The sequence below is a fragment of the Carettochelys insculpta genome, chromosome 5, assembly GCF_033958435.1.
Source record: "Carettochelys insculpta isolate YL-2023 chromosome 5, ASM3395843v1, whole genome shotgun sequence".
NCBI lineage: Eukaryota > Metazoa > Chordata > Testudines > Carettochelyidae > Carettochelys > Carettochelys insculpta.
This window is the reverse complement of record NC_134141.1, coordinates 19,615,493-19,630,167: the sequence shown is the minus strand read 5'-3', so window position 1 is coordinate 19,630,167 and position 14,675 is coordinate 19,615,493. Positions and strand designations below refer to the sequence as shown.

The 14,675-nt window shown below is 40.0% G+C and overlaps 1 long non-coding RNA gene across 1 annotated transcript in view; it reads right to left on the bottom strand.

Moving 5' to 3' along the window:
* Positions 1-349: 349 nt before the first annotated feature.
* The window catches only part of LOC142013166 (uncharacterized), a 274,298-nt gene continuing 259,972 nt past the window's right edge, over positions 350-14,675 (bottom strand). Inside the window, exons 2-3 of the long non-coding RNA XR_012645572.1 lie at positions 13,679-13,737; positions 350-466 (exon numbers count right to left, since the gene is read on the bottom strand). This is a non-coding gene — a long non-coding RNA (uncharacterized LOC142013166). The remainder of the gene's footprint in view (positions 467-13,678; positions 13,738-14,675) is intronic.

The window sequence follows — 14,675 nt, the reverse complement described above, 5'->3', positions numbered from 1 at the left end:
AGCATATACATCTTTCTCCCTTGAAAAACTTATTGAAAGCCTTATGTATAAAATACACACAGAGGTATCAAGTCTGGAACTGACCCACTCAGGACTCTGTTTATTTCAGATAAATTCATAAATGGTTGTGACATAATTATGATTTTTTCCTGCTGCTTGCTGTTCGTGAAAAAAGCTTCATCGTATACAACAAGAGGCCCTGCTCAGAAGTCGAAAAGTGCACTTTGGCAACTGCAAATATCAGGGACTGGGTGGTGTTAACTTTCAGAGTTGAAAAATGCGTGACTCTTCCCCAAGAAATACAATATTATTACTCTGTTTTTAACAGCAGATAATTCCATTTATTTAAGGGCAATAAAAACATTTTGTTACTCATTCTGATGATCATTCTCAGAGGTCCAGATGTAGATATTATTCTTTCATCCTGACCATTGTCCCCTTTTTTCCAAAAGTGCAGGATCAGAACCTAGAAACACAAGTTTCAGTTAGGCTTTATTCAACAAAGTAATTAAATACTCATATAACATTAGAGTGAGTGAATAATTCCATCAAATTGAATGGGCCTTCCAATTGAAATTGTACACACATACTTGTATGCCTTGCTCAGTCAGGGCCTTCCCGATCATTCTGAATTACTTTGAAATATTTTTGATACAAAATGAAACTACATGCCACCCTTTTCCTGCTACCAGTGACTACAAACCTTGTATTATGTTTTATCTTCCTGATAGACAGTCTCTGTAATTATTGACTCCTCCACTAATCCTGTACCTTTGTGGTAGTTTTTATGCATAACTTTGAAAATTATTTGGCACTAATTCCTCTTTAAATACTTATTTAGTCTTTGGTCACAAGGGTTCTGAATCTGCAGAAACTTAACATATATCTTTATGCATGTGAATTGTCCCATTGAAGTCATTGGAACTATTTGTGTGTATAAAGTTAAGCAAGCACTTAAATCTTTGTAGAATTGGAGCTTAGATGATATTATTGCAGTGTTTTGAGTATTTTCTTGGTATACTACATATTAAATATAGAAGATGCCATTAATACAAATTAAACGGTGTAGGCACAATTGGAAAGTTCTTACGGGCAACCTGTGTTATTTACATTTCACCAATTAATTTAATTATGACTCTCATATTGCATCTTCATAAAAATGACTGAAGAATTCTGGCAGTGCCACTCAAGTTGATCTCTTGAAATATCTCAGTGTATAGTAATCACACAAATTAAGTACAAGATAAATGCAGAGCTTTAGCTGGTCTTTTAAACTAGCTAAATCAATAACATCAATTTGATGTTGTGGATCATCTTGACATATTTCATCCTCTAATGCTGTTAATCTGAAGGACCTGTTGTTTTATTACTGGATTTCCATTGGTGGTACTGATTAAGTATAAAAAGCTTACTACTATGTATTTTTCATGCAGATATAAACATATAACAAATAAACAGAGAAAACTATTTTAAAAGAGCTTTGTTTCTCCACCCCAGAATTAATTCATCTTCAGCTTTCTCTAATAATCAAAGCACTGTATGTTTGAAATCTTATGGAAGCAGAACTACATTGCAGAGTAACAAGCAGTCCTGTAGTACCTTAAGGAGTCAAAAATAGTGTTTGGCCACATCTACTCTAAAGTAATCTTTCAAAAGATGATTTTTCGGAAGAACTTCTTTCAAAAGAATGCGTCCACACACAAAAAAGCGTATAGAAAGATCAATCTGCTCTTTTGATAGGTAACTTCCACACGGCTCCTGCTTTTTTCAAAGAACGGGCCAGGGGTCAAAAAATCCAGCACCGTGAGAACTGCTCTTTCAAAAAAAGGGCATGTGGACTGTCTATGCATGCTTTTTTTCAAAACAAGCTTTCAAAAAGAGGCGCTCATCCTGATCCGAGAGCAGAAGATGGCTTCTGGAAGAAGAGCTGCATTCTTTCGATTTCAGATTGCAAGAGCACATTTTGTGTGTGGATGCTCCATGTGTTCTTTCAAAAAAGGGCCTGATTTTCTGAAAGAACTTGCTAGTGTAGATGTAGCCTTAGTGTAGTTAGTTACTTTTATACCTGTTTTAAAATGTTCTAAAAATACTCTCAACTGTATTTGTATATCTCCATATAACCCCATTTCATCTATTTTAGGTCATCATTGAGAAGAATGGTAGCTAAATAGAGAAGAGATGAGATGAGATTTTGGTTACATTTGTCATATCTACCAAATTGGGCAGTATTCCTGATCATGTTACATGAGGCCAATAATTAATATAAAAGTGCATCATCTTGGGGGTGAGGAGTTGGGATGTTTATTTGCTCTCAAATTGTTGGCAATTTCTCCATTACTAGTTTGCAATACATTTCTGTTTATTTTAACATGTTATAATGAATACTAAGGATAATGTTTTCTACAGATAAGACTCAAGGTCTGTAGTCATTGGACTTGCATATATAATCACAACTTACTGAATCTTCAGAACAGATTTATAATTATGCAATGAAGTTCCATATAAAATGCAATCCAAGCATTATCTGGTTTTCTGTTACCCCACCAAATTTCTTACATGCCCTCTATTTACATATCATCTGAACATCTCAGTCATCAGTAAGTTTTCCTCCACAGTACCTTATAGTAATATTATCATTTCCGTTTCACTGATGGGGAACTGAGGCACAGGGTAGATTAAGTGAGTTGTCTTAGAGAACATGGAAATTTGTGGTTATCTGACATCTAAACCTAGATCTCCTAGCTCCCAGGCTGCTGTTTGTACAGCTTACTGATTTGATTTTACCCTATGGGTGTAATTCAGAGCAGCTACACTCTGGCTGGCTACCATGGGCTAAAATCAGAGCTCTTTACCAGCCTCCAGTATGGTGATGCATGTGAGATGAGAATTTTGCCTGCTACACATAAGCAGTACATAAAAATTTGTATTTGAAACCCTGTATGAGAAATACATTTTCCTTTACTGAGGGAGGATAGGAAAGAAAAGCACTGAAGTCATAATAAATATTCAATAAAGATAAACAGGACAATCTGTTCATTCAATGTGATTTGATCTCAAGGGAGTAGAGCTGTTATTATCTGAATGTATTCAACTGTGATTTGAATATTCATCCGCTATTTTCAGAAGCCTATAACAGTGAAATCACTAAGAAGAGTCAAGAAAATTATACAGAGAAGGTGAGTATTGAAAAGCATTATCAGCAACATTCTATTCCACCATAAAAAAAGAAACAACCTAAACAGGGTGCACTGTTAGAAATGAATACACACAGTAATTGTACCCAGACTAAATGTAATGCATTACTGAGCACTCTCTGCTCAGACTCAATTAATAGGCTGGGCCGCTCTATTACATTTGTACATGATTGGCAGATGTGCCACATTCCAAAATATATGCATTTTATTTTGCTGTGCTAATGGCAGCATGATCCCATAGTCTGGCTATCAGACTGGGAAGCTGGCACCTCCATGCTCAGAACCCAGCTCTCTTAAAGTCTTGGGAAAGTTACTTAACATATGTCTTAGTTTTCCCATTTACAAAATAAAAATATATTTCAGTTTTTAAAAATATCATGTCAGATATATTTAGTTTCTGATTAGAAGATTTTATATACAGGTTGAACTTCTCAAATCCAGTATTCTCTCATTGAACAACATCAGCGGTCCAACACAGAAATAGCCAGATGAGAGAGTACCCAGACAATGCAGAGGCACCAGTGGGGCTGGGAAGCAGAGCCCCCACCTGCCCAGAGGCAGAGGCGGGGGGCAGGTTCTGGAGTCCATGCCTGCCCTGGGCAGCAGGAGCCGGAAGGCTGCCATAGGGCTGGGAGCCAGACCGTTTGCCACCTCATAGCAGCTGAGAGGGCAGGGGCTGCCTGGAGACCCTGGGCTGCCCCTGGGATCATGGGCTGGGGCCAGAGTCCCAGGGATAGAGGCTGGAGCTGCAGCAGCACCAGAGCACAAGGCTGTCTGCTTGCAGAAGCCCCACACCTTCCTTCATCTGGCAAATTCTCTTCTTTAGGACCTCTCCGGTCCCAAGCATGCTAGATAAGGGAGGCGCAATCTGTACAAGCAAGGAAGAATCCAGAAAGTAGGGTGAGCAGATGCCCCACTTTTATAGGGACAGTTACGATATTTGGTGTTTTGTCTTATAAAGGTGCACGTGACATTCCAACACATCCTGAATTTTCATTTTTGCTGTCCCTACCAGAAGGAGCTCTGACACCTTTTGAATCTCCCCTGCCAATGTTTAAAAGCTGAGTTGATCAGATTCACTGGAATGTCTGTGTTTCTCCCCAGTGAGAACTAGAGCTGAAATTGCCCATAAACTGAGGGGGCTGAGCCTGAGACCTGAGGTTGGAAAAGCAGTGTGGTAAAAGACAGCATAAAGCAGGAAGCAGCAACGGCGAGGTCCCCCTCTACTCAGTGATAACACGAGAACTGAACTTATGAAGGATGGCAGTGGTGGAATATGGCAACATAACATCACAGCTAAGGCACTGTGCTGTCTCTAGCCACTACTGATAAACACAATAATTCATACTGTGCAGTTTTGTGATAGTTGTAGCTTAGAATCAGCTTCATGATATCTGGTCAGTGCCTTAGCATGGGTGATTTATACTTTCTAATGAACAACGTTTCACTTGCAGATTATATATACATCTTTCAGGAGATTTTTTTCGAAGCTGTTTTGCATGTTGAAGGAGGCTGAACCATTTTTCTGCCTCCCTTTCTACTCCTAGCTGAATTTTGGCTAATGGACTTGTGGCTACTTGCACAGTAGGGAGTACAGGACAAATGAAATCTTATGAAAAGTAATGTACCTTAAGATACAGTAAAGGATAACAACTGATGCACAGCTTTATGACTTAAGCCTTTAAAAAGAAAACTGCTGTCTGTAATAATAAATGTACTGTGTGATATAATGCTGCAATAACACACTAAATAATGGAACAACAGTAGTAATTTTTCCTTTACTGTGCAAAAAATGTGTTCAAGATTTGGAATAAAAGAGAACCCTTTTTTCCTTATTGTTTCAATTATGTATGCATTAAGCTTTCACAACCATCTCTAAGAAATACAGTCAAACTGCAAAAACGAATAGATGAATCATAATGGTGTCAGAATCCAATTAGGAAAAGTTCTGTCTGGCTACTGATCTAAACAAGCATGTCCTGAACTTGGGTTGCGTGGTGTTTGGCTTGGTTTTGGATATGTGAATTTTGTCAAGTTTGTTGCTTTTTAGAGCAAATAAGCACTGAAAGTTCATTGTTTCTTCTTGTCTGCAGGTGAAGTCATAACACGTACATACTTAACTCCTGTGCATTAGTGGTTGGCAATGCTGAACTTTGCACATATTCATTTCCCATATTCCAAAGAGATGGAGTAACTTTTCTTTTGACCTTTGTTGCTATGGAAAACACTAAAATGACAGAAAAGAATACGTAGCTACAAAAATACATCAAACACTTGGGTACGATGAAGTGAACTTTCTACCAGTTATTACCAGATCTTATGTCAGCTGCCACGTAATGGGCAGCCTACCTAGTGAGTGGAGCAGAACCTTGCCTGGAGGATGTAGTGGCAGTTCATGTGGTAACAAAGAGCCAGGGATCAAGCATCAGTCCGAGGAGGAAACTATAGTCAAGGGTGAGGACCCAAGCCAAATGTTAGGACTGGAATTAGAAGCCAAAGCCTAGATGGAAGGCTCAGAAAAGCTTGTAGTCAGGCATGTAGTTAAGCCTCAGAGGCAGGAGTCTGAAACCAGAATGGGCATGGAGCAGGAAGTAGAAGTGAGCGTAGGATGAATGTGGCTGCAGACATGGTACACATTGAGGAGACCTTGTGCTGCTGTGGCCATGAACCTCAAGTAGAAGGCCTCTGGCTCCTTTGCCAAATCAGGAAGTTCAAACTTTTGTAATGGACTCATTGGGCCAAGATGAGTTTGTGGGGTTGCCAAAATATCAGGTTGGGTGCCAGCTCTGCGCCAGAGAACAATAAGTTAGCTATTCCAACACAGAGCCCACCTGATTATAATAATCAAAAAATCCCCAGTAATGCATGCAAAGCTTTTTCATCAAAATGCAGGGTCTTCCAGGTGAATATATGATAACATAGAAAAGGTCTTGATATCTAACCTATTAGATGAAGAGATTATTTGGCCAACTATCCAAGGGCAAAGAAGCTGCTGCCAAAGTCAGCCATAATTACCTAGCCTGATCATTTGGCTAAAATCAGATTTTTCTGATTTTCATGGGGGTATTCTCTATTACTTCCTCCTTACAGAATAAATCACTGCTTTGTAAACATTATTGCCCATTCAGGCCGTAACAAGGCCTGGCAATCTATGCTTTTTATATAGCCATATCTGAAGTGTTTAAAAAAGAAAAAGCCACAATTCAAAATAAATCAGGGCATTACAGACCATAAATATTTATGGATTAAAAAAAAATCTTACTCCCACCAAAATCTATGGCAAACATTGTTACTGATTTCAAATGAGACCAAGATCAAGTCCAACATTTGTTACAGTTTATTAAATCAGACCAAATTTTTAAGCCTAGCTTAATTTTATAGATGCATTTTTGCATTCACAATTAATCGCTGGCAGAAATGCCAACATTTTAGACTTTTGAGGCCTGATTTGTGAGTGCTTTTGGGTAGTTTCCACAAATTGCTAAATGCTAGCATTTGTGCAGGCAATTAATTACAGATGCAGTTAATTGTGGGTGCAAATTATACCAGCAAATATAAGAAAGGATTGAAAATTAAGCTTATAATATCTGCAATTGCACATCAGTTTAATTTAAAATTTCAGGACATCTAGATCCTGATCATATGTGCCACTTCTTCAATTACATCAACATTTTTAACTAATGCTGGCACTATTTATTATGTGATTTAAGAGTTTTATTACTTCTTCCACATACAAGTGCTGTTAAAAACAAATGTTTGCCATGCAGTTGTACGTACCCTTATTTTGGAACCTGTTGCATGCCTTCTGATTAAAATGGGAAATACCTTGGTTAAATGTAAGGACTACTGACAATATATATACTTCCCACTGTATTACAGATAAATACATAGTACTTAGAGAAGCCAGAGAACAGGTTAAGACCTAAGCAATTGAAGAAAATGGATAGAAAGCCAGAATTTGTATCAGAGCAAAACTAGGCAAAAGAAAATATTCTTGCAGGTAACACAAAATGCAATGGACTAGATCCTCAGCTGTTGCAAAATGAAGTAAATGGAGCTCCACAAATTTACACTGGCCAAGGCTATGGCCTAAGACTATGCCTGGAGAGTAATATTCATAAATATGAATATATAAATATAAATATATAAATTTATATATATAAATATATAAATATAAATATGAGGTTCCTAAATCTGAGCCGGCCTTTTTAGGCGACAAATCTGAGGAACTCACTCAGATTGAAGTGACATTAGAGGAGGTTTTGGAATTAATTGATAAGCTGAATAGTAACAAGTCTCCAGGACCAGATGGCATTCACCCAAGGGTTCTGAAAGAACTCAAATGTGAAATTGCGGAGTTATTAACAGTGGTTTGTAACCTATCCTTTAAATCCACTTTGGTACCAAATGACTGGAAGACGGCCAATATAACACCAATATTTAAAAAAGGCTCTAGAGGAGATCCTGGCAATTATAGACCGATAAGTTTAACATCAGTACCAGGTAAATTAGTAGAAACACTAGTAAAGAGTAAAATTGCAAGGCACATAGAAGAGCACGAATTGTTGGGCAAAAGTCAGCATGGTTTCTGCAGAGGGAAGTCGTGTCTGTCTAATCTATTAGAATTCTTTGAAGGGGTTAATAAACATGCGGACAAGGGGCACCCAGTGGACATAATATACCTAGATTTCCAGAAAGCCTTTGACACGGTCCCACACCAAAGGCTTTTATGTAAATTAGGTGGTCATGGGATAGGAGGAAAGGTCCTTTCATGGATCGGAAATTGGTTAAAAGACAGAAAACAAAGGGTTGGAATAAATGGTAAATTTTCACAATGGAGAGGGGTAACTAGTGGTGTTCCCCAGGGCTCAGTCCTGGGACCGATCCTGTTCAACTTGTTCATCAATGATCTAGAAAATGAGGTAAGCAGTGAGGTGGCAAAGTTTGCAGATGACACCAAGTTGTTCAGGACAGTCAAAACCAAAAGGGATTGTGAAGAACTACAAGGAGATCTCAGCAAACTGAGTGATTGGGCAGCAAAATGGCAAATGAAATTTAATGTGGGTAAGTGTAAGGTAATGCACGTTGGAAAAAATAACCCAAATTACACGTACTACATGATGGGGTCAAATTTAGCTACGACAGATCAGGAAAGGGATCTTGGAGTTATAGTGGATAGTTCTCTGAAGACATCCACGCAGTGTGCAGCGGCAGTTAGTAAGGCAAATAGGATGTTAGGAATTATTAAAAAAGGGATCGATAATAAGACAAAAGATATCATACTTCCCCTATATAAAACTATGGTACGCCCACATCTCGAGTACTGCGTGCAGATGTGGTCTCCTCACCTCAAAAAAGATATATTGGCATTAGAAAAGGTTCAGAAAAGGGCGACTAAGATGATTAGGGGCTTGGAAAGGGTCCCATATGGGGAGAGGCTAGAGAGACTGGGACTTTTCAGTTTGGAAAAGAGGCGATTGAGGGGCGATATGATAGAGGTATATAAAATCATGAATGGTGTGGAGAAAGTGAATATAGAAAAATTATTTACCTTTTCCCATAATACAAGAACTAGGGGACACCAAATGAAATTGATGGGTAGTAGGTTCAAAACTAATAAAAGGAAATTTTTCTTCACACAGCGCACAGTCAACCTGTGGAACTCCTTGCCCGAGGAGGCTGTGAAGGCCAGGACTCTATTAGGGTTTAAAAAAGAGCTTGATAAATTTTTGCAGGTCAGGTCCATAAATGGCTATTAGCCAGGGATAAAGTATGGTGCCCTAGCCTTCATAACAAGGGCAGGAGATGGATGGCAGGAGATAAATCACTTGTCTTCTGTTCTCCTTCTCTGGGGCACCTGGCATTGGCCACCGTCGGCAGATGGGATGCTGGGCTTGATGGACCTTTGGTCTGACCCAGTATGGCCATTCTTATGTTCTTATGTTATGTTCTTAATATATGTGGGTAACCTTGCAAATCTTCTCCTATCCCCAGTTCTCCCTAGTAAGATTTAAATAACTTTTTCCAAAAGATCAGTGTAGTTATTCACATCGCAAAGGGGAGAATCAGCCACTTGTTTCCTACCATAGGCTATATTCTGCTCTCAGTCACTTCACTGTTGTTTGGATGTAAAACTTATTTACTTTAATGTAGAAATCTCAGATAAAATGATGCAGCTAACACTGAAATCTGAACCTTTATATTTAAACATGTTACTTACAGTTCTCCTGGCCGTTCTGGTCCAACAGGGAAGGAGGATCATATGGGGTACATCTAATAACCTGTGGCATGGCCGTGGCTGGCCCAGCACAGCTGGCTTGTGCAGTGAGGCTAAAAATTGCAGAGTAAACATTTGGGCTGTGACCCTTTCTACTTGCTTATTCTAGCCAGCAACATGTGTTTAATTCCTGTGTAGATATACCCATGAAGAACTCCGCCCATGTTTTCGTTAAAAGTTTTTTTATTGTCATTTATTTTGCATACCTTTTTGTTTAGATGGAAGGTGTAATAACAGCATGGTCCTACTAGTAGGAAATTGAACTTTTTTTCCTGGTGCCAAGCACCTGGCCCGAATAAAGCCACTGGCCCTCCCTGAACCCTAGGGAAGTGGCAGCTCCCAGGACTCCCTGGTACCCCCTGATCCACAGGATAGTGGCAGCTGCCGGCCCTCCATGGGAATCCAGGGAAGCGGCAGCCCCAAGCACTCCCTGGGAGACACAGGGAAGCAGCATGGACTTGGCAGCTGCCAACACTCCACCTACTTCCCTGAAGCTCAGGGAAGCAACCTCCGTGCTCTCCTGCCAGCAACTGCACAGCTGCTGGTGGAAAAAGGTCAGCAAGGGGAGGGCCCAAATACAGGGCAGCCTTTTTGGCATCCCAAATATGGGATAGATGGTCGTCCTTATCCACGTCTTGCAACTTGCATGTTAGCATGTAATAGGTCATTAGTGCTTTAAGCTGCTTCTTACAGGCAGGATCCAGAGCCACAGATGAGGACTACTGACTTTGGTGGGTTTAAGGGTCTGTCAATGAAGAGAACCTTGCAGCCTGGGGGACATAAACAACTTTGGAGCTGTGACTGTCTTCATAAGCTATTGCAGAGATTTTTGTTTCATTTCTACAATATTTCTATTAGCGCACACAAAGGTTATTGGAAATTAATGCAAGCATTAGGTCTGATCATGAAATGTGCTGAGCAACCATATTGCCTGCTGTTGTAAATTCCTCTTTTAAGAGAACATGTCCCTGGCCGTGGGCTGTGAGGCTTGTGTGTGCCTTCCACTACCCTTTACCAGATTGCCTCGAGAAATTGAGCATTTTTAAAAGTTAAAACCTTTATTATTATTTTCTTAACAGTGTTCCCTATCAATCCACTTCAGAATAGAATAAAAATACAAAAAGATTTATTTCAAAATATGATATAAAATTGCTTAGGTAACTAGGTTCAATATAAGCTATAGGCACTAACCGTTAGGACTGCCAGTTGGTAATGCATATTTATGAGCTAATAGAATATTCATGAGCGTAGGTTTGAATTCCGATGCTCTCATAGGACAGAATAGGATGCTCATAAATATGTATGTGGAACGTGCATCTTGGTTGCCGGGGCAACACAGGTGTGGACCTGACACCTGCGAGTGTTCAACCAGGTCCACCCTGGCTCTATAAATTCTGGAGCGCAGCCCCGGCTACCTCAGTCTGCTGGAGGACGAGAAGAGGAGCAGACGGGACATCAAAAAGGACTGTGTTCAGAGCTGGACTGTGCTAGTAGCCAAAGGTTCGGAGCAGAGAGCTGAAGCGGACCGGCGTGTCAATCGACGCTCCCCAGCCACCGCTGGATGCAGAAGCCTTTTCGAAGAGCTCCGGCTACGAAGCCTTTTTGAAGAGCTCCAGTCAAGAGGATCCAGAGACTGAACTGAATCACTATCAAAGCCCTCAGAACTTTGCCTGAGGCAGGCTCACCGGGCAGACCACGCCGGCAGGTGCCCTGCCTGGTGAGCCGTGCAAGCGGCTTCGCTGCTTTAGCCGCCAGCACCTGCTGGCCGGCGGCTGAACTGCAACCGCTTTTTTCTGCCAGAGGGTTTTTGTTTACCACGTTGGCCTTTTCCCCCTGGCCTCTCTTCTCTCCTTTCTTTCCTGTCTGCCTGTCCGCGGCTGCTGTAGAAGCGCACCGTGAGGGCTTCCTTTCCTAGCGCCAGCACCTGGTGAGGAGACCTGCGGGCCCAGCACCCGGACGGACAGAGCGGGAGGGTTAGGTATTTAACATCACACCTCCACATATTTATAGGTTTTAGGTTAGTTAACTTTTAATAGTTATGGAACTAGATTTAATATTCTTTGTATTATCTATTGTACTGTTACTAGTAACATTGTTTGTAATAATTCCTTGTTGTTGTTACTTTTACGGCAGATCTAGAAATCTTAACATTGTTTAAATAGGGCGCGCCGTAGACTTTGTAACCCCTCTTCCTAAGCCGTAGCTGTAAAGCACAGGAGTCGGTCTTAATAGACCTAGCCTTTATATTAAAACATACATAACCGTAGATCAGTATAGGATTTGTATAGACTATAGCTATTATTGAGAGATATACAGAACTGTTAGCTCGCCCACTTTAGTAGAGCTCGCTTAGTGGGGTCAAGAGCATTTAGGGGATAACCCTCTAAAGGGAAAACCCCGGTATTTGAAATCCTGGAGAGATAACCCGGTAAAGGGCAAACTCGATAGGTCATAATAATTTACTGGAAGCCTGTTACCAGTATAAACAACCTGGCATAATAAAAGGGGACCGGTAACCCTAATTTTAGGCTGAGCTTGGGGCAAGGCAGTAAAGGGCCTTTCAGGGTCGACATAGGCAGCAACAAGTGGCAGTCTTCGTTAAGTGTTAAGGCAAATAGCCCCTACAGGGAAAAACCCCACGAGCTATTTTTGGAGGCCTCCGTCCTGCCTGGCCAACAGGATATACCTCACTTAATACTTTGTATCCATCTGTTCCCCAAGGTGGCTGGGACCTAGGGTAGAACAGCCTTCAGCCAAAAAGTGCTGTGGAAGAGCGTGGATGCTGAGGCGAAGGGAGTACAATATAGTCTAATTTCATTGTATTGTAGTCCTTTTAGATAAAAAACTCCTTTAAACAAAATATAATATAAATAGAAAGAAGATAATATAATATACACATATAAGATACAAAAAATACATACTAAAACATAATATATTCAGTAGGCAAAACCATACAGTTCTGTTTTAATCTTCCTTTACAGACATTCAAAGAAGAGCATTTCATTATGCATCTCTCCGGACCCAAAGTAAGTTAGGAGGGTTTAGAGTAGAGTTAATTATTATAAAAAACACAATACATTAAAGGCTATTAGTCTCCTAATTATCAAATCCTGTGCTAGGCTTAGTGAAGTAGGGGAGTAAATAGCTGTATTCATAGTGTAAAGACATAAAACAAATATAATATAAATACATACATAGAAGAAAATACTATACTATAAAAAGAATCCTGGTTCTAGTAAATAAAATCTTTAAGTGGGAAAGTTGATCCTTGTCTCTGTCATCTTTTCGGGGGAACAGCACAGCTCGTTCACGCACCCTGAAAACCCCACTGGACTAGGTCCCGTGACAATCGACACAGGTTGCGGGGTAAAACCTGGGGTAGTGTCTGGCCGCTGGTGGAACGCCTTAGGTGACCTTACAGGCCTTTTGGTTACCTCTGAGCTGTCCACTCAGTCTGCATCGTTACCTGCGAGCACCTGGAATGTATTTACAGAATGTCTGCTAGCATTTGTTTGTGAGTTGAGTTGAGAAAACACCCACACTACAAAACCAAAATACCATGGGCCTCAGTTGCATTACGTTAAATCTGAAACAACGGAAAACGTGAGTTCAGATTTCACCCAGAAACAAGATTAAATTACATCAAAATATCACATGCATCTGAAAAACCAGGTCTTTGCCCATGAAAGCTTATGCGCCAATAAATCTGTTAGTCTATAGTGTGCCACAGGGCTTCTTGTTGTTTTTATCCAAAATATTAAAAATTCATAAGGAACAATCAATAAGGCAAAGAGTAAGGTTTATATATGTCTGGGGTATTTCCCTAAAAGACTAGGGAGACCTCATACTGCTAACACACAGGCCTATGAGCTTCTGAGTAATCTGACTGAAGTCAGTTCTTCTCAGGGACAAGTCTTTGTATGGGTAATAGTGTGTGTGTGTGTGTGTGTGTGTGAATATTCCTGAGGTGTATATTCACAGGGACCTATGGTCCAGCATGGGTTATGCTTACAAATTAGTCTGAGGCAACACTGAATTCTAAATTAAAGCATAAAACTAAAGTAAACTGCCAGATCACCCAATTTGTCTATCTGAAACCTAATTCAAATATATGACCCAATCTAAGTGCCTGTTATATAATACTGATGTGCCAAGCACTAATACTAGAATTTCAATTACAATAACATTAATTGAAAATAAATATTACCTGAAGCGTTCTCTTCTGATAACTACACAACAAAGTCAATGAAGCAACCTGGATGCAGCCTATACAATTAGAATCAGTTCCAAAGGTAAGTCTAATACAGAAAAATAATCATAAAGCATAAAATTCCAAACAGAACTATAAATATCTTCTTCAGAAATAATCAAGGTGAATCACGGTAAAAATCTGAATACTGTAATAAATTAAACTGTATTTTAAATCTTTTACAAGATGTAAATATACTATAAAAGGGCTAACTTACTTGGTTTTTTTTTTTAACAGAAAGATTTAAAATGGTTAAGTATGAGCCAGGTTTACTTCTGTGTTTAGCAAATACAACTTAACACAATATGCAATCAAAGTGCAAATGTTTGGACTTCTGAGTTACTTTCAGGCCATTCATGTGTATTTTATATCAGTGAGATGCAGGTGCAGATTCTTTTTACATTGTAGGGAGACCCTACTTAAGCTGCCCCCTTCTCTTTTTCTGAATTTGACTTCTACGTGACACTCCTAGGGCATTTTTTGCTAGCTCTGTGGAAAAAGACAGTTCCTTCTGAGCAGCAATGAATTAGGAAGCAAGTCATTTCCTTCACTGCAGTCAACCCAAGCTCTTACATGGGCTTTTGCCTATACCTCCCTACCATCCACACAGAAAATCTAGTTACCTGGGTTTAGAGGCCGAAATCTAGGTTCCAGTTTAACGCAGGCGGGAAGTTGAACCCATCTACTTTTCAATGAAAACTCAGACCACAATCACTCGAGCTCTGATCATCCTTCTATGCCTGTCCCACAATTCAACCAAAAGAACAGTCAAATTATCCCACAGTTGATTGGAAAAGTATCCTAGAATATCTCAAAAACCTCAGTGATCTGCTCCCAGCCATGAACAATCAAGTGATGAAACAGTGAGGTCACAGCAATGCAGACAGGACTTTGTTGTGTAGATATTTGCACCAAGGCTAGATTCATGTTGGTGCTCAGACCATTTGCCAGTCAC